The following is a 23551-nucleotide window of genomic DNA, read 5'->3' as shown; positions in this document are numbered from 1 at the left end:
ATTTAGTGCAAGAGCATAGATGGTTTTGCTCCCAAGATACTCACCATACATATTTCCTTGAGTAGAAATATAGCTTTTTGAAAAGTCACTTGTGACTCAATAAAAGTGGTGACTCCCCCATCATAGGGATCATCTATTTGTTATGCTCACGCAAGACTTAGTATATCACATCCTTACCTGCCACGGCGGGATTCATAAGGTATGTAGTACCAAAGTCGAAGAAATATCAAGATGTGGGCTAAATTTATCACAACTGGCCATTTGACCTTAGGGATAAAAAGTGTTTAAAGTGTGTTTGTTTTAAAGACCAAGTGCAAATTGAGCCGACTTCAGGCTTTGGAAATACACCTTAAAATACATCTAAAGGAAGGGTCATATAAAAGTCCAAGGATTGGGTTGATCTAGACCCATACTCATTTGTGCCTTTTAGGCAACATTCTTGTGTTTGTGTGCTTGCTTTGTTTTCTTGTCAAAGAAAAATCAGAAAGTCAATCCCAAAAAACAAAGTATTCATCCAACCAAACATCTGTCAAAACAACCCCAAACATCAAAAACAAAGTGCAAACAAAGGGGCAAAAAATTTATGACCATTCTTCACATCTTGCGAAAGAAGAAGTGTCATCAGAATATCAACTTGAAAAGAAGACCATTGAGCTCAAAGGCTTTGATAAAAAAAAGGAAATTCTTCTATATCAATCGACAAATCTTTGTCTCCCATAGAGTCTTTCTACATCGCATGCGTCTATACCTTCAAGGCAAAACAAACGAATTTGATTCCAAATCATTGAACCGCAGAGCTTTTATGAAATATAGAGCTCTGAGTTATCACAAAAATCAAGGAGGAAAGATTAATCCCAATTTCTTCCCAAACGTCTGCATCACCTACAACACAACTCGAGAAATACCTCCAACACCTGAAAGGGAAGAGGTAGAGTTTGTCCCATTTGTGACACAGAGTTTTTATTGAAGTTGAAAACATTTTCATCCATCATCTCACTCATACATCATTTCATCATCAATCCATCCCAACTCTCAGAACATTAAGAGGTTATTGTTCCAAGTTCTCTTTTAGATATTGCTTGAAATCAAACACTTCACATCACTTTTTAGATTGTTTCTACATCTAGGATAAGCTCATCCTAAGAAACACATCTACGCAGTTTAAAACTAGTTCATGAGTGAATCCTCTCATTACTAGGTAGTTAAATCTATAACACATCTCAGATTTCTCTACACCTTATCACATCAAAACTTATCAAACAAACAAGCAATTCAAAAAAGGAATTTTGGTTACATCCACCTTAAAGGTGCTAGAGATCCACGTGCAACACAATTCACCAACCATCAATCTCTCATTTCAAAAAAAAAAACTCATCATCATTTTCACACAACTTCAACAAAAAGATTATAAACAAAATGGCCCAAACCCGATCACAGTCCAGGCAACGAGAAATAGAAAGGGAAGAAGAAGAAGAGGAAAATCTCAATGAATTTCAAGAAGCACTTGGAGGAAATGCAGATGATGAAAACCCAAGTACTCCCACTCCTGCAAAAATAGAAAGGGCTCAGCATAACCCTCTCTTTAACAGACTTTTTGACGAAATACTCAGGAGCAATGCGGATGCTCACTTCTTAAGACTCGCTCAAGAAGGAGCAAAAATCCCCTCTGACTTTGATCTTGCCCAATTAAGACAAGCATCAGAAAGACAAAGTCACCATGAAGAGGAAAGAGGTAGAGATCCCATCAGATATAACATTCCTCGAGGTAACCCACCACCTCCTCCTCCAAATGAAATGGAGATGTTGTGGCAACAAGTCGAGAATCTCGCCCAACAGCTTCATAGTGGTGTCAAGACTAACCAATTCTCCCTCAATGACATCTGTCCCTATCCTTTTGATAGGAATCTTTACATGCCACCATTTCCTCGAGGATTCGAAACACCCAAATTTGAAAAATATAGAGGAAAGGGGGATCCTCGCGATCTTGTCCGAGAATTTCATTCCGCTTGTCTTGAAGTGGCATATGAAGACACCTACCTAATGTGCCTTTTTCCCCAAAGCTTGGGAGGAACAACCACATCATGGTTTTCCCGACTACCAGGTGGCATTAGAACATTTGAGGAACTCATCCAGAAGTTCCTAGCTCATTACTCTCATAACATTGAACGCGACATCACCATGGCTGATCTGTGCAACACCAAACAAAAACCAGGTGAACAATTCTCAGTATTCCTGCAACGATGGCGTCAAATGTCTAGCAGATGTTCTCTTTAGTTACCTGAACGAGAACTAGTGGAAATATTCATTTCCAACTTAAACGAAGAAATGGAATTTCACCTGGATGTCAAAGACACAGACTCTTTTAATGATATGATCACCAAGGGTTTGAAATGTGAAAGGGCACTTATCAAGAAGGGACTCATCAAAATCTTTAATGAACCAAAAGATGGTCCTTGCCCATGCTTCAATAGCGATAAACCAAACTTCTGGAATAAAAACAAGAATATTGTCAATGATGGGGTTGTGGATGCCCGGACTATCCAAAACGCACAACCTGTGGTTCGGTTTGCAGGACAAAATCCTCCACCTCAGAATAACACAAACATTCCTTCCAATCAAAATCGCATCACATCTCACGATGAACCAAGACCTCGTCAGCAAAAACAAAAATGAACATACACTCCCTTAGGGGAACCCATTGAAACAGTGTTGCGACAACTCCTCTCAAACTATGAGCCTCAGGTCAAACCGGCATGGTGGAGAGATATTGAACACTGTGAATTCCATCAAGGAAGAGGACACAAGACAAGTAATTGTCACCGATTGAAAGATCTTATTCAGGATCTTATTGATTGAGGAGAAATTGAAATTGAAGGACATAACCCAAAAACAACCAATAATGATCATCTGATGTTCAAAAATCCACTTCCATCACAAGATCAAAGGGATCCTTCCACTTCCAGGCGAGACACTGATACCTTTGATTATACGCAGGCTGCATATAACTACACTATAAATCATCTGTATGATGCCAATGAACAAGTTGCAACCATAACCTTCAAAAATCCCAACTCAAATTGCAATGTTGTTACGCGTCGCGGCAAAGTTACCATCAAGGCAGCTCCACAAGGCACCACCTCCATCCCAAAGTAGTACAATCTTGTGGAACAATTAGACAAAACCCCTGCACTTATATCCATTTTAGAGCTTTTGCGCTTATCACCCTCTCATAAAACTATCTTGGATCAAGCACTCCAAGAGGCGTCAGTCCTTGCAAATCTGAATACAGACCAATTTCAAGCCATGGTTGGAAGTCTCAAGTCATCACCTTTTCTCACTTTTTCCGAAAGTGACAACTCTTCCTTCCAACAACCGCATAATGCCTCACTCCACATTGAAGGATTTATTAACCAGCATAGGATCAAGCGAGTCTTGATCGATAATGGAGCAGGCCTAAATATTTGTACACTGCAGTTGGTCACAACATTGGGATATGCGGTAGAATCAGTGGATCCTCGTCAGAAGATCACAATCAAAGCCTATGACGATGCGGAGTGTTCATCCAAAGGAGCTGTGGTACTACCAATCCGAGTGGGCCCCATGGTAAAGCACATCATTTGTCAGGTTCTGGACCTTCCTCTGCCATACAATCTATTGTTAGGAAGACCTTGGATACATGCCATGCAAGCTGTTCCATCTACCTACCATCAATGTATCAAGTTCCCACATAATGGTGTAGAGATCACAATTCTGGGTGATGCAAATCCCTTTGCATATTGCCATAATATCAGCCATCAACCAGAGATTACCGTTCCTAATAATAGAGAAGCCATTTCTTCCACATCATATATCAGTCCCGCCTCTCTTGCCCATTCAAACACCACTATGCCCAAGCAAGAAAAGCTTAAGATGAAGATCACAGAGGAAGGTCCTAGGGAATACAACTTGAGTCAACTCTTTTGTGTAGGACAAATGCCCACTTCCCCTAGAACGCATGGTAAACCACAGTAGGTACTCCAACAACCACTAAACATACCAGCATGTGCTTTGACGCCTTTCGTTCTTGGAAAGAGTCAAGAGGAAGAAACACAAGATGAGGACCTGGCGGAATGGATCTATAAAGATCCCATCACCACCGATATACCACGAGTTACACTTCCTACGGATCAGTATGGCAAAGGCCTCCTCATTATGCAAAGAATGGGGTATGATGGTCAGAGTGCTTTGGGATATTACAAACAAGGACGACATGAACCTTTGCTGCCAGAATTCAAGCCCAAAGGAAATACAGGCCTCAGCTTTGAAAAAGAGATCTTTCCTAAATTAAAATTCAAAGGGAAACCCAGCAAACCCTTTTGTCAGCCTACTGCCAAAAGGCCACCTTTCATTATCAAAGCGGCATCAAGCACTATCCCGACTGCCCCACTAAGGCTCACAACCCCAACACAACTATCTCCAATGCCACTCATCCCATCAAACGAACTCGTCATCCCATCAGCCGCACCATTAGTAGCAACAACTGTGTCAGAACCCGCAACAACATCTATGGCAACAATAGTTCCAGCAGAAACCACTGAGTCAATACTACCAATACTTCTCGTATCAGATTCTTTAATCTCCATCAACCACCCTGCAGCACCGATCATTACAAAGGTACATCAACCAATCCCACCTGCAATATTTAACTCAAAGGACATCCTAGTATGGTATAGTAATCGGATGCTGGAAAGTGATTCAGAGACCGACTCACATGAGTGGGAATTTGATTCAGTACAGCTTAACACTTCAGATGAGGAAGACACATCACCACTTCCGCCACACAAAGACATCCCTGTTTATGGAGAAGCACAGATAAAGCTCACTTGGATTCCTGAGCTGGAAACATCTTCCACAGACCCTACGTCTCATCCTACGCCTGATTCTGACAGGGAAAGTACCATTAACGACCTTCACCATAACGTCTTAACCCTCACTGATACATCTAATGCACTTAACCTAATCGATGAAGTAATGCCCATTGTCCACCCTGAACTCATCGAATGGAACCAACCAAATCCCCCATGTCTTGACTTCTTCCAAAATGATGAGGCCATCATTGACTTTTTGGAATTAAGGGATAACCTACCAAGCGGGGATCACAAAGCTAGATTCGCCATTGAACTTAATAGCGCAACATACTTCAGGGCGGATGCCAAACCTTTCAGCTGCAAAAATATAACAATAAAACATGGATCTTCCAGTGAAAACCACATTGTGGCACTGTTTGATCCGACAAAAGTAAAAAGAAAGAGCGTATCCAACGGTGAAAACCTCTCTGAGGCGCCTGAGGATGAAGGGTTTGACATTCTCCCTGATAGTACACAACAGGAACGATCAACAATTCTCATCGAGGAAACCAAAGAGTACAATGTGGGGACTCCTGAAAATCCTCATATCATACATCTGGCATCTCTTCTCACTCCAGAAGAACAGCCTAAATTTATAGAGTTCTTCCAAAAGCGTCAGATCAACTTTGCATGGTCGTATGCAGACATGTCTGGGCTTGATCCTGATTTAGTCATGCATCACCTTACTGTAGCAGAAGGAGCTAAACCTGTCAAGCAGAAGCTTCGTAAGATGCATCCTCAGATTGTAGTGCTAGTCAAAATAGAACTCAAGAAACTCTTAGACGTTGGTTTCATTAGACCAATTGATTATGCAGAATGGTTCTCCAATATTGTGCCTGTTGGCAAACCAAAACGGGGCATCCGCATTTGTACTGACTTCAGAGATCTAAATAAGGCATGTCCTAAGGATGACTTCCCCCTTCCAAATATCGACATCATAGTAGATCTAACAGCAGGACACGCCATGCTTTCACTCATGGATGGCTTTTCAGGATACAATCAGATAAAGATCGCACCAGAAGATCAACATAAGACAGCCTTCACATGTCCATGGGGCACATATTGCTGGAATGTAATGCCTTTCGGTCTCAAGAATGCTGGAGCAACCTATCAACGAGCAATGACCACCATTTTCCATGACATGATGCATACTATGATGGAAGATTATGTGGATGACTTACTAGCAAAATCACTCACCAGAGAAGGGCATCTCCACGTCTTAGATAAAATCTTTGATAGACTGGAACAATACCATGTTCGACTCAACCCAAAGAAATGTGTCTTTGGAGTAACCTCCGGGAAACTTCTAGGATACATCGTCTCAAGCAAAGGCATTGAGGTTGATCCAACAAAAGTTAAGGCAATCATGGACATGCCACCACCAAAGAATATCAGTCAGCTAAGGACATTACAAGGACGCCTTCAATCCATTCGAAGATTCATCGCACAATTGGCTGATAAGTAAGTGTCACCCATTTACACATCTGCTACACAAGAACATCCGCTTTCAGTGTGATGCCCGATGCCAACAAGCATTTCAAACACTTAAAGACTATCTCATGAATCCACCATTGCTAATGCCACCAGATCCAAGTAGACCGTTGTTACTTTATATCTCAGCAACAAGTACAACATTGGGTGTACTACTGGCACAACATAATGCAGAAGGCAAAGAGTGTGCTGTATACTACATCTCTTGCACACTAGTGGGCTATGAACTCAATTACACACCTATTGAGCGAGCTTGCCTAGCAGTAATCCTAGTAGCCACTAAATTGAGGCACTATCTGTTAACACACAAGGTACAACTCATTGCAAAGATTGATCCACTCAAGTATTTACTCAGCAAAGCAGCATTGACAGGTCGCTTGACCAAGTGGGTGATGATTCTAAGTGAATTTGACATCGAGTATGTGGACCGTAAAGCTATCAAAGGTCAAGTTATTACAGATCAGTTGGCCGATGCACCACTCATAGGCGATCATCCTCTCATTTCCAATTTTCCAGATGAAGAGATATTCATGATCACAACAGCCCAACCATGGAAACTATACTTTGATGGTTCATACACTAGGCATGGCTCAGGGGCAGGCATTCTGTTTATCACACCCCAAGGTGACAGCATCCTGAAGTCTTACAGGCTCACATTTCCATGCACAAACAGCATAGCAGAGTATGAGGCCTTGATCACAGGACTCAGGTTAGCCGTACAATGGAAATTACAAGAACTACAAGTATATGGCTATTCCCAACTAGTCATTCGACAAGCAATAGATGAATATCAGACCAAAGATGATAAACTCATGCCATATAAGCAAATGGTGGATAGTCTAAAGACATCATTTACTACTATCACTTTTGAGCAGATACCAAGAGATCAGAATCGAGCTGTTGACGCTATGGCTACCATCGCATCTCTCCTAGATCTTCCGCAACATTCAACACGCTACGAGTTCTTGGTAGAACAGCTTTGGATCCCCGCTTATGATACCCCTGAAATCGAGATGATATGTCACCTTGTTGGTTCTGAATCCCCATGGTACGGTGAGTTCTACACCTATCTTCGCAATCATACCCTTCCTCCCAACCAATCGAATAACCAATGAAAAACCTTCATTCGCCAAACTGCTTGATATACCATTATTGCCGAAACCCTATACCGACGCGGTCTTGATGGTACTCTCCTTTGATGTCTGGAACAAGATGAGATAACAAAGGCTTTGGAAGAGGTACATGAAGGAATTTGCGGGACTCGTTCAAGTGGTCCATCACTCGCCAAGAAAATCCTACGAGATGGATATTATTGGCCATCTATGGAAAAAGATTCCTACTACTTTGTCAGGAAGTGCAAGAAATGCCAAGTTCATGGCGACCTGATACATGCACCCGCCCAAGAACTACAACCAATCATGACACCATGGCCTTTCTGTCAATGGGGCCTTGACCTTGTGGGTAAGATTCATCCATCTTCATCCAATGGCCATATATTCATTATTACCGCCACCGAATATTTCACAAAGTGGATCGAGGCTGTTCCACTTACCCAAGTCACCGGCAAGAAGATAGCCTCATTCATCCTCAACTACATCATCTGCCGGTATGGTGTGCCCATGTCCATCGTCACAGATAACGGTCTTCCTTTCAAAAATTAGGATGTCCGTGAACTTTGTGAGAAGTTTCATATCCAACACCGCTTTTCCACCCCCTATTACCCACAAGGCAATGGTCAGGCCGAAGCATCAAATAAGAACATATTAAGAATCCTCAAGAAGATAGTCAATGATGCCGGCCGTGATTGGCATGTTCAACTTAATCCAGCGCTATGGGCATATCGAACTAGCATTCGAACCCCTACAGGTGCAACTCCTTATTCATTGGTCTATGGTGCAGAAGCTATCTTGCCTATTGAGGTCGAGATACTATCATTACAGGTTTCCTTGCATAATCTGATAGATGACAAAGCATATAGAGTGTCCCGTCTTCATGACTTAGAGTTACTTGATGAGAAGCGACAAGCTGCATACAACCATCTCAAAGCCTATCAATAGCGCATGAACAGAAGCTACAATCACCGAGTTAGACCTCGTACATTTGAGGTAGGTGATCTTGTTCTACGAGAGAATCCTCGCAACCAACCAAACATAGAACATCAGGGCAAGTTTGAATCAAACTGGCTGGGCCCATATGTTGTCACTGCTGTATTCGGGTCTGGGGCATATCAGTTAGCTACATCAGAAGGAGAACCGCTTGTAGATCCAATCAACAACATGTACCTCAAACGGTTTTATACCTAAGCTGAATAGAGCATCAGGCTCCCCTGCATACCAGAAAATACCAAAAACATTCAGAAAAATGTCGTAAAGAAAATACAAAAACATTCAAAAAAAGTAAAGAAAAATCATGCATCCAAACGGTGAACAACCACTCCGGTGGCACCTTGGGTAAGTACGATGGTGAAAACCTGGCAAACAGGCGCCACTCGTAAAGGCTATGGCTCCATTATCTTTCAGACTTGTTGCGATTACATCTACTTCATACATACATCCATCCGTCCAAAACCATGGCTTGTTATTTTTCTGCAAATATGATACATACTTCATGCGTCAAAGCATCCCGCTTGTTCATAGTCATGTCTAAAACTGGGGGCAATGCCCTTAACTTATTGATGGAAGTGGATTCCACATTGTCTTATGATTCATTAAATTCTTCATTCAAGCAATCATCAAAAATACCAAAAACTTTGGAAAATATCTCGCAAAAATCCAAAAAACATCGAAAAACATCGAAAATCACACAAAAACATGGCAACACCTTGTACATACTCGTTCGCAGATACCAAGACAAACATTGACAAAATACTCACACAATGACCATTTACCAATCAAACCACACAATCAACATCAACACTCAAAAATTGTCTTCAACAAGGATGCATCCTTCCTTACCAAAACAAAGACAAGATAACGTTTTCTTTGACAAGAAAATTATGTTAAGCTATCAAATACTTGGTTGATTTGTGAGTACAATCATTCGTTTATTTATATCGGGATCTTTCAGCATTGTTTGTATCGTTTGCGCATTATTTCCAATGAAGTTCTGGGTCATGTACTAATGGTGTCTATGTGGGAAGTTCACCAAGCTACGTGATCTTATGCCAAATACAGTCATGGATCATTATGGCTTGTTGACTACAGCGTATACCTCGACCATATGGGCACGAACCATTACCAAGGATCCATATTCTTTATTCTTTATGTATATACTGTTTGTTTGCAGGTACAATGCTCTTCCTTTGGTTCTTCCTACCTCATCCAAACTGGATAAAGGTTTTATCTCGTAGTACGGTATGCACTTGTCTTAGGATATGATCAGCCTAAGATCAAGGAGGACGATCCAAGTCATGCATGAAAGGAAATAATCCTTGTCTGTTCCGCAAGCAATACTCTGGTCGACTTGATCCATTATATCAAGTTGCTTGTATTAACTTGCTATATTAAAATCCATGTAAGGAATACTCAAGTCATCTTGAATCATTATGTCAAGATTCTTGTATTCTCTTCCAACATTTTAAAGTTCAATGATGAAAATAGAGCACTATGGATCGTCATTTCATCTCATCCGTTTATATCTTGCATTCCGTTACATATCACCCATTCATTCATATGTAGGTTTTATATGCAAAACTGTGAAAGTTAAGCTGGTCTTGGATACAATCACGATCGAGTACTCTGATACATCATCAATGCATCATGCAAAGTCTTACGAACCTTGCATTCTTCATGATCATATCATCCTCACATTTAGTTGCATCTTGCATTAAACATTTAGTTGCATCTTGCATTAAACATTTAGTTGCATTTTGCATTAAAAATTCATGTCATTTTTAAACTTAACATATAGTTCATTTTCTTGACATTTAGTTTTCATTAAATCATTTGCATCTTTACATCAATCATCAATAATTCGACTCATTCATGGGATCAAATTGTCTTTGATTGTTTTAAATCATTTATTAGGCATTCATTTAGTGTCAATTATCCATTATCATCTTATCAACTTTTATCATTTATTATTGCACACATTCATTTATAGTTAAAACGTGCATTCATTCCTTCATTAATAAGTATCTTATTATGCTCATTTTAGGATTCATTCGCATTGCATTCATTTATCCTCTTTTTTAATTGCATTAAGGTGCAGTTATTAAACACATAAGTTATAGTATCATCACCTTATCATTTGTACTTAAAATCATATTTAAAGCATTTAGAAATCATAAAATCCATTTGTTTATTGAACATTGGTTCATACCATATATATATATATATATATATATATATTCACTTTACATATGCATTCATTTAGGCATTATCATATAAACATTTGTACTTTACATTTTGTTTATCCATATTGCATTCATTTAACACATTATCCTATAAACATTAGTACCATACCATTTTATATATCCATTTTCCAAATGCATTCATTTAAAACATTATCATATAAACATTTGTACTTTACATTTTGTTTATCCATCTTACATTCATCTAAAAACATCTAGATGCATAACATCATTCATTCGACCATTGCATTAACACCATTACATAAATCATCTCATCATTATATTGCAATAGGAGACACCAAAAAGAAATCCTGTTCATAAATCATCATAAGCATACATCATCATCATGACATTACATACATAAAAGCATTACATCCCAAAATCAAACAAATCATACATATATAAACCTGCATTCATATGTCAGTATCATCATCAAAACATGCATATAAGGAACATCTCATCAATGCATACATATACATATATCTATCTAAGCAATAAACTCATCATCCTGCATAAACATCCATACATAATCAAATGCATATCATCAAAATATGGGCTCTCCTCATATATCTCATCTCATATATCAGAGTACAATGAAGTCTACAAAATCGGCTACCAAGAGCCATCCAAGATACAATCCAAAAAATAAACAAATGATAAAAATACATATATGCATGAATGCTCTCTCAAATGCCGCTTTGGCCTGATGCTGTCCCAACACCTCCCCCTGCTCCACCACTGGTGCCTGCACCACTTGATCCATCTCTCCGTGGAGGCCTCATTGAACCACCACTCCCTCCTGTATCCCTTGATCTCTCCCTCCGCAGCGGACCCATCACTCCCCCACTGCTCTGCACCCTCTGTGATCGCTCTGATCTCGCCTGCCGCATCTGCGAATAGCTGAGAGCTCGCTGACTCACTGGCACCACCTACTCATATAACCCCCGCCAATACTCTATCTCAGCCTGAGCTCGCCACATCTCCCTCATCACCTCCCCTGAAGGCCCCTGTGCTCCAATCCGCACTCTCTCCTGCAGCTCCGCCAATCTCTCCACTGCAGTATCTCTCTCCCGCAACGCCACCGTCAGCTCTGACTCCCGTGCAAATAGCTGCACATCCCTAACTGCCACCTCTGCCTCCAAATCCTCTATCCGCGTTTGCAAGCGTACTATAATGTGGTCCCGCAGATCTCCAGTGGCTCCCTCCCCGGTGTCCATAGATGCCTCCCCTACACCTCCCTCTCCAGAAGTCCCCTCCCCTCTATCCATCGAGATCTCCCTCTCCATCCCCCTCCCACTCAACTGAACTCCTCTCAGTATCAGTGGTCCCTGTGAGATCTGTAGAGGAAGTCCACCTCTCCCTCTCCGCTGGCTCCGCATCCCCAATCCTCCTCCACCTCCTCCTCCATCTCCACCACCTCCTCCATCTCCTCCTCCTCCTCCTCCATCTCCTCGACCTCCTGCCCTCCTCCATCTCCGTCCCCTCTCATCCTCAAACGCTGGGATCGGCTCTGCAGGATCCGATATCCGTAGGATCGGGTGCGCTGCTCGGTACTGCGTGTAATCATCTGTAACCCCTGCATCAATGACCCTCGGTCGTAGGTCCCATGGCCTCGCCTGTAGTGTTCGAAACTCTGCCAGTGCCTGATCATACGATAGCACTGGACCCCATGCATACCTCTCTCGAATCACCTGCGCATACTCTCCAGAACTGCTAGGCAGTCCCTGCTGCCGTCCGAACTGTCTCATCACTCGCCCAGGCACCTGTCTCTCCACATGGTAGGAGGTCCTCCCAATGAGGAATCGGATCATGAACACATAAGGTAGTGCCTTTGCGTCATCATCCCATGGCTCACACTCCCAGTATGGCCGCCATATCACTGCATCCAGGTCATCCAATGCTCGTCGCCACCCCTCTAACTTCCCCAAGTGGGGCTGACTCATCATACCACTGTACATAAACATGTACGGCTGATCCACCGCACAGAATCTCAGACTCACCGGTCGAGTCACTGGTAGGTGCTCCCATGCCCAAATATGTAGCAGCGTCATGCCCACTGCTAAGGAACCTCTCCCTCGGTACACTACCTCATGGAGCTCCTGATACATGTGCGCCAGCACGCACGACCCCCATGCAAATCGGGTCCCCTCGGTCATCATCATTTCGATAACCTATCCCCATCCCACCGCCAACCCATGTGACCGCTTGTCTGGACACAGTAGTCCTCCCACAATCCCGGACAAAACTGTTGGAAGTGGCTCATACAGTGCCGCTATATCCTCCCATGCGATCGAGCCATCATCAATGAACACATCCTCATCAAAAATCCTCTGCACTGCCACAGTCCCCTAGGATCTATCATATGTGACCAGCTCTCCTCGAATTGGAATCCGTAGGATGCGCCACACATCCTCCAACGTCATGGTCATCTCCCTCTGTGCCAAATGAAAGGTGCACATCTCGCTGTGCCACCGCTCTGCCAGTGCTGTGATCAATCCATGATTCATACGAATCATGGGCATATGCATCACCTCATAAAGACCAGCCGCTGCAATACAATCAATCTCCGCCTGTGACAATCGGTCCCGCAACCCCTGTGTCGCAGGATGACGCTCGCGTAACTGCAACATGCGCAGATCCTCCTACACATGAACATTCATCAACCACCATCAGTTGTTTTGTTTTCAAACTTTCTTAAGTTTAAACCTAGACTATCAACAGATACTTTGATCAAGTATCTTCGGGTCTCAACAGGTAAGCAATCATGGCCACCTAGACTTCAATAGACATTTATCCTAACAAATGACCTAAGTCTCATCAGGCTGCTATGGTTCAAAACAACTCCCACTTCACCTCGCCATCCATCAATCATCGACATCGGGAGATTTTCTTCATCCAAATTGGGGCATCTTTTTCTCCTCACGCAAAAGCGCTAGTTTTCAACAATAGCGCTACAACTATAGCAAAGGCGCTCAATCAGCTATACCAAAGCGCTACAACTACAAAAGCGCTAAAACTATTATGCAATAGCGCTATTTTAACTCAATAGCGCTCAATTAACCCAACAATAGCGCTACTTAACCAATAGCGCTAAAACTTGAATACAATAGCGCTAATGCATGGCAAAAGCGCTCAAACAAGGGGACAATAGCGCCATTGCGGCACAATAACGCTATTTTATGGAGCAAAAGCGCCAAAACAACAGTTCCAGCACTCTTGCTCCGACTTGACTTTGACTCAGCTAAAACCCTATAAAAAATGCATAAAACTTAAGTTTTGGACTTTGCGTACCGCTGGTCCGTAGTCATCTGGGCACTGGAACCGTCGGACTCGCTCGAATCTGTGCTCGGTGATCGGAATCGGCATCGTCGCTGCTACTCACTCCTCCAAATGTCCCTATCAGAGCTTTGGTTTTCAAATGGTCGCGGTCATAAATGATCCTGTTTTCGCCCATTTCACCCCATTTATACCCTTCGCCGTCACCGTAACTTCTCCCCTGCTCATCGTCGTGGTCCCCGTGAACTTCCTGAGCCCCCCATTTCTCCATGTTTCCCCTGTTTTCTTCTATTTTTCACTCGTATGGCTAACTTCTTCTCTTCTACCACCCTGCCAATTTTCGTTCTTTTTCGAGAGATCGCCCGATTTTTTCGCAATTTTTCGGCCCATCTCTCGAGGGGGCATACCACCCATTAAATTTACATTTTATGGGGCATTTTCTTCACACCAGTTTTTTTTTCTTTGAAACGACGCGATAAACCGCACCGTCTCAAAGAGGGGCAAATGTAGTCACACAAATTTGTCCAGCTTAATTAAATAAATATTCGCTATTTATTTGATTAAAAATCCACTAGCCACCAATTAATTAAATCAATATTTAATTAATTCATCCCCAAACATTCTTCTATTAATTAAATAAATTATTCAATTTATTTTAATTAATTCATTAAATCAAATTTCAATCAATTAAATAAATAAAATCTATTTATTTAATTAAATCCCCCTATTCCTCTTTAAAAAAAATTTATTTAAACATTTATTTAAATCATTATCCCCCCCCCCACTTGCATTTTCCTACAAATGCAACTTGCACACATTTATTGAAATAAATGAATTTTTATTTTAATAAAATCTTATTTTCCTTCACCCACCAAATCCACTTGCAAAAATCTAATCCCCTTCTAGATTCTTCTAACCCCTTCCTAATTAGCCTAATCCATCTCCTAATTATTGTCACATTCCTAAGCAAAATGGAGTCACTTCTCAAAGACTCCAAAGTCTTTGAAAAGCATTTAATGCTTTGTGTGTTCAACAAATTAACCTCCAAAGTCTTCCAAGACCACTAATGGCTCTTACATGACCATTTATGGCTCTTACATAACCATTTATGGTTATTTCAAACTTGTCCCCCCAAACATTTATTGTTTTGACCATATTCATCCATTTCACATTTGCACAAGAGTTTATCCATTGGATAAAAGCTTTATTCTTTGAATAAAGAGTTTATTCATTCAACCAACCTTGACTCTAAAATCCCAAGGTCATATCAGGTATTTAATGCTTATTCCCTCTCCTCTCAACCTATCTCACATTGACACTTGTCATCCTGGGATTGGGTTGAAAGCCCTTACATGGATTTGAAATCATTCAATCCTGACCCTTGTTGAGATTGCTCAATCTCAACCATCCATTGCTCCATTTTTCTTATAAATAGAGCCCATTTCTTCATAATCTGGATCCTGAAAACTTGCATGCATTTAAGCTATAGTCATTTTTAGAGAGCATTTTAACATAATCATCTAATATCTTGTTATTTTGGTTAAAATATATCAGTTTAGCATCAATAGCATAGCATTAGCTTTTTATTTCACATTCAAAGCTCAATACTACAATCTCAATCCTCCATAAGCATCCATAGTGCAAAAAGCTGCTGAGAGCTACACTATTTTGGAACTTGGAGAGGAGAGGAACAAGGGAGAAGGAGCTAAAGCCATGCTAAGAGGCAGTTGGAGATGCCTCACCATATTTACTTCGTTTGTTAAATACATTAGCATGCTTTTAGTGTCTCTCTTGGTATGCCTTTTAGATTAGTTTTTGATTGACTAAGACTAACAATCTAACGGTTTTGTGTCTTTTTGTGTTGTTGATCATTTACTAACCTTGTGCCATTTAGGAGGGCATCAGCAACAATGCATACATTTCATGAATTTGCACTTTTGTAAATTTTCTATATCCTTGTTGATGTAGGAGCATCTAGTGGTGTAAGGGCAACCTGCATCACCCAAAAATATTTCATTTTACTTAGTTTTATTTTAATGTTTTTGCATTTTTGGATACCCATTTGGGTGAATAAGTGATTCCAACTCTCAAGTATTGTCAAGTTGGTTTTTCTTGCCGATTGCCCAAAATAGCAGGTTTTTATTTGAAGGTAGATGGAGCCCAAAATTTGCAGGAAGATTAAGGAAGGAAAAATTGTTAGGACCCAGAGGCAACTGAGAGGGTGGGGGGGGGGGGGAGGGGTGAATCGGTTATCTAATAATTTCAACCCAAATATAACTTAATCAAACTTGATACTTAATACCGGTAAACCAAACTTAATGCCAGTAAACAAATTAACAATTAATATCAATACTCGTGAAACTTAATGCATGAAACAGAAAGAGAAACAACATCCACAACACATAACACAACTTGATTTTTACATGGAAACCTTGTAAGGGGAAAAACCATGGTGGGAAATATTACCCACAATCAGATGATACTATTGTAGATAGTATGCGTATACAAATGGGGTCTGCACATGCAGAAAGGCCAACTGCATAGAGCTCACTGCTCAATCACAAGATGGGAGTCACATTGACTACAATTGGATGATTAGATCCAATGAAAATGTACTGCTCAAAGTAGCATCTCCAATACTGGATTCAATACCAGTTAAGCTCTGATTATCTCCTTCAAACCTTCCTTGAACCTTCTCTATGGTCTACTCATATGATCTTCAATATTCACACATACCATGTTACAAAACCATAACCTTACATATCTATATTCATCTCACAATTGAGATCTTACATATATACCAAAACCTAAGACCAAATGTGTAGGTTGACTAATTAAGAATATTACAATAAAATCAATTACAACAAGTCAAGATGTGATGCATCATGTCGACTCAATATAATTACAACAATACTAATTGATTAAATCTTCTACATAACGTGCCATGCTGACCAAGAATAGATAACGTATGCCGGTCCATAACCTAGATCAATTTGCTGGTAGCAACAAATATGTCAACCCAATTAGATCAATAACCAAATCACCAAAACCAAGTGTCCAAACCATGTCTTCGACATAACCGAGTGATCTCTAGATGATAACAAGTCATCCTCAGTGCTGGTGAACAATATAACCTGCTGGTGAACCAAATACCGGTGACTCTGCATAAGTCACTGAACTTGCCGGTGAACATAACCAAAGATCTCTAGAATGATAAGTGTTGATAAGTGTTGACATCAATGAAAAAACCAGTGCAACATATCCATAATACCAACAATCTCGCCCTTTCGCATTGATGGCAACAAAAGATGGAAAAACCATCTAAGTGCCAAAGCAGTAATGCCAAAAAACCAAAAATGAACAATCTCTAGAATAGATCAATACCAGAAATCAAAATACAAATGCAAAGAGTAAAAATATCTCCCCCAACGAATATTATCTCCCCAAAGGATAATGTTTTTCCTTAGATATCTCTCCCCCTTTGACATAAATTCCAAAGCAATACAAATACTAGATACAACTAGTTCATAAAACTAATTACAAATACCAACTGTTACTCCAACTACTCCCCTTGAGAAGGAGCTCTCCTTCATCAAAGCCAGAAAAAGTTTCTCTGTGAATTTTGCCGGTTTGATGCCAAGCATCAACTGTCTAAGTCTCTACCAGTGAGGGTATAACTCCAAGCCGCTCTCTGAGATACTCAAAAGTTTCCTTAGGCAAAGACTTAGTAAAGATATATGCAATCTGCTCTTTAGTATTCACATAAACCAATCTCACTTCTTTTGCTTCAACATTTTCTTTCAAAAAATTGTATTTGATAGAAACATGTTTAGTTTTAGAGTGAAATACCAGATTCTTAGATATATCAATTGCTGTTGAATTAACACAATAGATGATTATAGGTTCTTTGCATTTTACCTTTACATTCTTCAACATTTTCTTAATCCATAATACCTGAGTACAATTAGTTGCTGCTGCAACATATTTCGGATCTACTGTTGATAATGATGTGCAACTTTATTTCTTGCTCAACCATGAAATCAATCTGCTACCAAGAAAGAATGCCCTGCCGGTGGTGCTTTTTCTGTCATCTACATCTCCTGCCCAATTTGCATCGATGTATGCACATAAATAAAAAATTTCATCTTTAGGATACCATAAACCAAGATTTGTCATGCCTTGTAAATACCAATAAATCCTTTTCACTGCTGATTCATGATTTTCTCTAGGATTACTCTGAAATCTTGAAACAATACACACTGCATTCATTATATCAGGTCTTGTTTGTGTCAAATACAATAAGCCTCCAATCATAGACTTGTATCTTGTCGGATTAATATGAACTAAGTCATCCTTCAATGATAGTTTATCAGTTGTAGTCATAGGAGTACTTACCGGTTTAGAGTTTTCCATACCAAATTTTTTCAGTAATTCCTTCAAGTAATTTTATTGACATATGAATATACCTTTATCAGTCTATGAAATCTGCAATCCTAAAAAGAATTTTATCTCCCCAATCATAGACATTTCAAATTCTTCTTGCATTTTATTAGAAAAGTCTTTACACAATCCATCTTCTCCTCCATAAATGATGTCATCAACAAGAACTTAAATAACCAAAATGTCTTCATTAGTCACTTTGAAATATAAGTTATTGTCAGTATTACCTTTAGTGTAACCAAGCTTCAAAAGATATTTGTCCAATCTAGCATACCAAGCTTCAGGAGCTTGCTTCAATCCATATAAAGCTTTCCTTAATTTGCAAACCATATCTTTATCATTTGTCAATGGAAATCCATCAGGCTGTTCAATATAAACTTCCTCTTCAAGATCACCATTCAAAAATGCACATTTAACATCCATTTGATATACTTTGTGGTTCTTGTGTGCTGCAAGAAATAATCTGACTGCTTCAATTCTAGCTACCGGTGCAAAGGTTTCATTGTAATCAATTCCCTCTTTCTGTGAACATCCTTTGCACACTAATGTTGCTTTGTTTCTGATTACCTTACCATCTTCATTAACTTTATTTTTGAATACCCATTTAGTTCCAATTACATTTTTATTTTTAGGCCAGGGAACCAATGTCCATGTATTGGTCTTTTCAATTTGTTCCAATTCATCTTTCATAGCTTTAATCCAATGTTTATCTTCACATGCCTCAATGACAGATGCTGGTTCAATTTGAGAAATTAAACATACCTCTTCATTTGCCAATCTTCCTCTTGTCATAACTCCTTGATACTTATTCCCAAGTATCTGACTTTCAGAGTGATTTAGTCTTACATACCTGGGTGTGTTCATTTGCTGCTGTTCTTCAGTCACTGTGGAATTCTCTGATGATGCCGGTGTGACTGGATCAACATTCTGTACCGGTGCACTCTGTATAGGTTCATTTGTGATTATTTCAACTACCGGTTCATAATCCAAAGACCTTGAATTTCTTCTTAAGTGTTCATCTATCTTCATATTTGCACTCTCAATGATTTTCTGCAATCTTTTATTAAAATATCTATATCCTTTTCTCTTAGATGAATAAACAAGAAATATTCCTTCATCACTTCTAGGATCAAATTTACCAATATAATCATCTCTCCTAATGTAACATTTTCTTCCAAATATTTTGAAGTACTTCAGAGTAGGAATATTACCAAACCATAATTCATAGGGCGTCTTATCAGTTTCACCTTTGATGCGAACTCTATTGAAAGTGTAAACTGCTGTATCCAGTGCTTCTCTCCAATACACATGATGTAGATTTGCTTCTAATATGATGCTTCTAGCTGCATCCAGTATAGTTCTGTTCTTCCTTTCCACAACTCCATTTTGCTAAGGTGTCCGGGGTGCTGATAGTTGTCTTCTAATTCTATTCACTTCACAAAATGTATTGAACTCTTAGGATGTAAATTCACCTCCTTGATCTAATCTTAAACATTTGATTTTCTGTCCAGTTTCATTCTCTACAAGTGCCTTGAACAATTTGAATTTCCCAAAAGCTTCTGATTTCTCTCTGAGAAAAGTAACCCAACACATTCTAGAATAATCATCAATAATTAGCATAAAGTATCTATCTCCCTGTAGACTTCTTGTTCTTTCCGGACCACATAAGTCAGTATGAATTAAATCAAGAACATCATTGGTTTTCTCAGAAATACTCTTAAAAGTTGGTCTAACTTGCTTTCCCATTTGACATTCCTTACATACTAAACTATGAGGTTTTACAATATTAGGTAAAGCCCTTACTGCCTTAGATGAACTAATCTTTACAATGCAATCAAAATTCACATGACAGAGTCTTTTATGCCATAACCAACTTTCATCAATATGTGCAATCAAACATGTTTTTTCATTGCTATTCAAATGAAAGATATTACCTCTAGTTTTATTACCCGTTGCAATCTCCAAACCAGTTCTATTCGTGATTTTGCATTTACCATTCTTGAATTGTAGCTAAAATCTTTTTTCAACTAATTGACCAACACTCAAAAGATTATGCTTCAAACCTTCAACATAATAGATGTTGTCAGTATTGTGCTTACCATCAAAATATATAGTGCCTTTTCCTCTGATTAGACAAGCTTTGTCATCTCCAAATCTTACTAGACCTTCATTATATTACTGAAAATATAAGAATTTACTTTTATCACCAGTCATATGATGTGAACATCTAGAATCTATAATCCATTCATCCTTTTCTTCAATTTTATCTACCAGGGCTTGCTCTACCAGTGGAACAGTAGGTGCTGGTTGATCTTCTGTTATTGCAACAAAAGCTCATCCATTGTCTATCGATTCTTCATCAGAATCATTAGTAACTCCTTCATCAACATAATAACATGATTTGTCTCTATTCTTCTTAAATCTGTATCTCTGATATTCAGGGTTAGGCTTATATGTTCTTTTAGCTTCTTCTCTCAATCTTGCATGTCTATCAGGACATCTAGATGCCATATGACCAATTTTATTAAAGTTAAAACATTTAAAGGGTGCTTTACCTTCATACTTACTTCCAATAGGACCTTTAGGCATTTTCCTTGCAAATAGTGCTTCAAGTTCTTCCAGTTCTTCATTTTCCCTCTTGATTTCTTCAAGTTCTCTTGCATAAAGTGATTTCCAATCAGAATTATCAACTGATGATGAAGATGCTACATATGATTATGCTTTGAAGGCTAAATCTGTCTTAATTGTAGCAACATGACCAAATTCCTCAAGCTTAAATGCTGAAAGTTTTCCAACCAAGGTATCTCTAGATACTGATGTATTAGGCATAGTTCTTAACTCATTAATAGGAGTTACTTTCATTTTGTATGCCAGTGGAAATGCTCTCAAAAATTTAGAAACAATGTCATCTTCACTTAAGGAACCTCCACAACATTGTATTCCCAAAACAATTTCATTAACCCTTTCCATAAAAGCAAAAAATCTTTCATCTTCTTCCATTTTTATATTTTCATACCTGACCCGGAAGCATTCCGGTTTCGCAATTTTGACAGTGGCATCTCCTTCATTCAATGTCTTGAATTTATCCCAAATAGCTTTAGCAGTAGATCGGTCTGATAATCCCATGATTTGCTGATCAGACAAGATGCTCAAAAGTGCTTCTCTTGCTTTGCAATCATTCTCTTGATCCTTACCCAATGTAGGTGGATTAGTTTGACTTTGTGTAGGACCAAAATAGCCATTCTTTGTAACATCCCATATGTCTCTTCCAATGCAGTTCAGATGTGTCTCCATTCTAATCGTCCATATATCATAGTTAGTTCAATCAAGTTTTAGACTGTCCTTCCTGAAAAAGTTAGTTGCCATAGAATCTCCTCAAGTAGTTAAACTTCTACAAAAAGAGGACTTAGCTCTAATACCAATTGTTAGGACCTAGAGGCAACTGAGAGATGGGAGGGTGAATCAGTTGTCTAATAATTTCAACCCAAATATAACTTAATCAAACTTGATAGTTAATACCGGTAAACCAAACTTAATGCCGGTAAACATATTAACAGTTAATATCAATACTGGTGAAAATGCATGAAACAGAAAGAGAAACATCCACAACACATAACACAAAGATTTGTACGTGGAAACCCTGTAAGGGGAAAAAACACGGTGGGAAATCTTACCCACAATCAGATGATACTATTGCAGATAGTATGTGTATACAAATGGGGTCTGCACATGCAAAAATACTAGCTGCCTAGAGCTCACTGCTCAATCACAAGATGGGAGTCACACTGACTACAATTGGATGATTAGATCCAATGAAAATGTACTACTCAAAGTAGCATCTCCAATGCTAGATTCAATACTGGTTAAGCTCTGATTATCTCCTTCAAAAATTCCTTGAACCTTCTCTATGGTCTGCTCATATGATCTTCAATATTCACACATACCATGTTACAATACCATAACCTTACATATCTATATTCATCTCACAATTGAGATCTTACATATATACCAAAACCTAAGACCAAATGTGTAGGTTGGCTAATTAAGAATATTACAATAAAATCAATTACAACAAGTCAAGATGCGATGCATCATGTCGGCTCAATGTAATCACAACAATACCAATTGATTAAATCATCTCCATAACGTGCCATGCTGATCAAGAATAGATAACGTATGCCGGTCCATAACCTAGACCAATTTGCCGATAGTAGCAAATATGTCAACCCGATTAGATCAATAACCAAATCACCAAAACCAAGTGTCCAAACCATGTCTTCAACATAACCAAGTGATCTCTAGATGATAACAAATCATCCTCAGTGCCGATGAACAATATAACCTGCTGGTGAACCAAATACTGGTGACTGTGCATAAGTCACTGAACTTGCCGGTGAACATAACCAAAGATCTCCAAAATGATAAGTGTTGATAAGTGTTGACATCAATGACAAAAATAGTGCAACATATCCATAATACCAACAAAAATAAACACATTGGCGAAAGAATCACGTCAAAAACATTAATGATTTGAAAGTTATTTAAGTTTTAGTTTTTTGAAAAAATATATATATTTTCTTTCGAGTCAGATTTGAGGCATCAAATGGTTTAAAATAGGCCCCAAAATAGCAAGAATCGATAGAGTAGATTCTTAGCATACTATTCACTCAAAGAGATTTTTGACGCTTCAAATGACGCTGTTACTACTTATTATAGTTGCCATTAGTTTTATATCCAAAGTCATTCTATACACTCTAATCGGTTACTTCTACCGAAACATTCAGTCGGTATGTACAGAGCAGTTGGTTATAGAAGAAAGTAGTCACAGAGCCTAGTATACACCGAGCTATCTACCGAGTAACATTGTATGTCTACCAAGCAGCAATAATTATACATCGAGTGAAACGTTTTACCAGATCCATTGAACCTAGACACTTGTGTGGAAACGTGTTACAAGATCGAGGAGCAAAAGAACCGTTATCACATTGGAAATTGCACTTAAAGATTGTGTATGATTTTGAGGTCATCTAACCAATGAAATATTTTGTATGGTTATTCATTCGATAAATCATGTTTGTAAGATTGAAGCAATGAACCAGATCATCGA

This window comes from Cryptomeria japonica, chromosome 3 (assembly GCF_030272615.1).
Source record: "Cryptomeria japonica chromosome 3, Sugi_1.0, whole genome shotgun sequence".
In the NCBI taxonomy this organism is placed as follows: Eukaryota; Viridiplantae; Streptophyta; class Pinopsida; order Cupressales; family Cupressaceae; genus Cryptomeria; species Cryptomeria japonica.
This window is presented reverse-complemented; position numbering follows the sequence as displayed.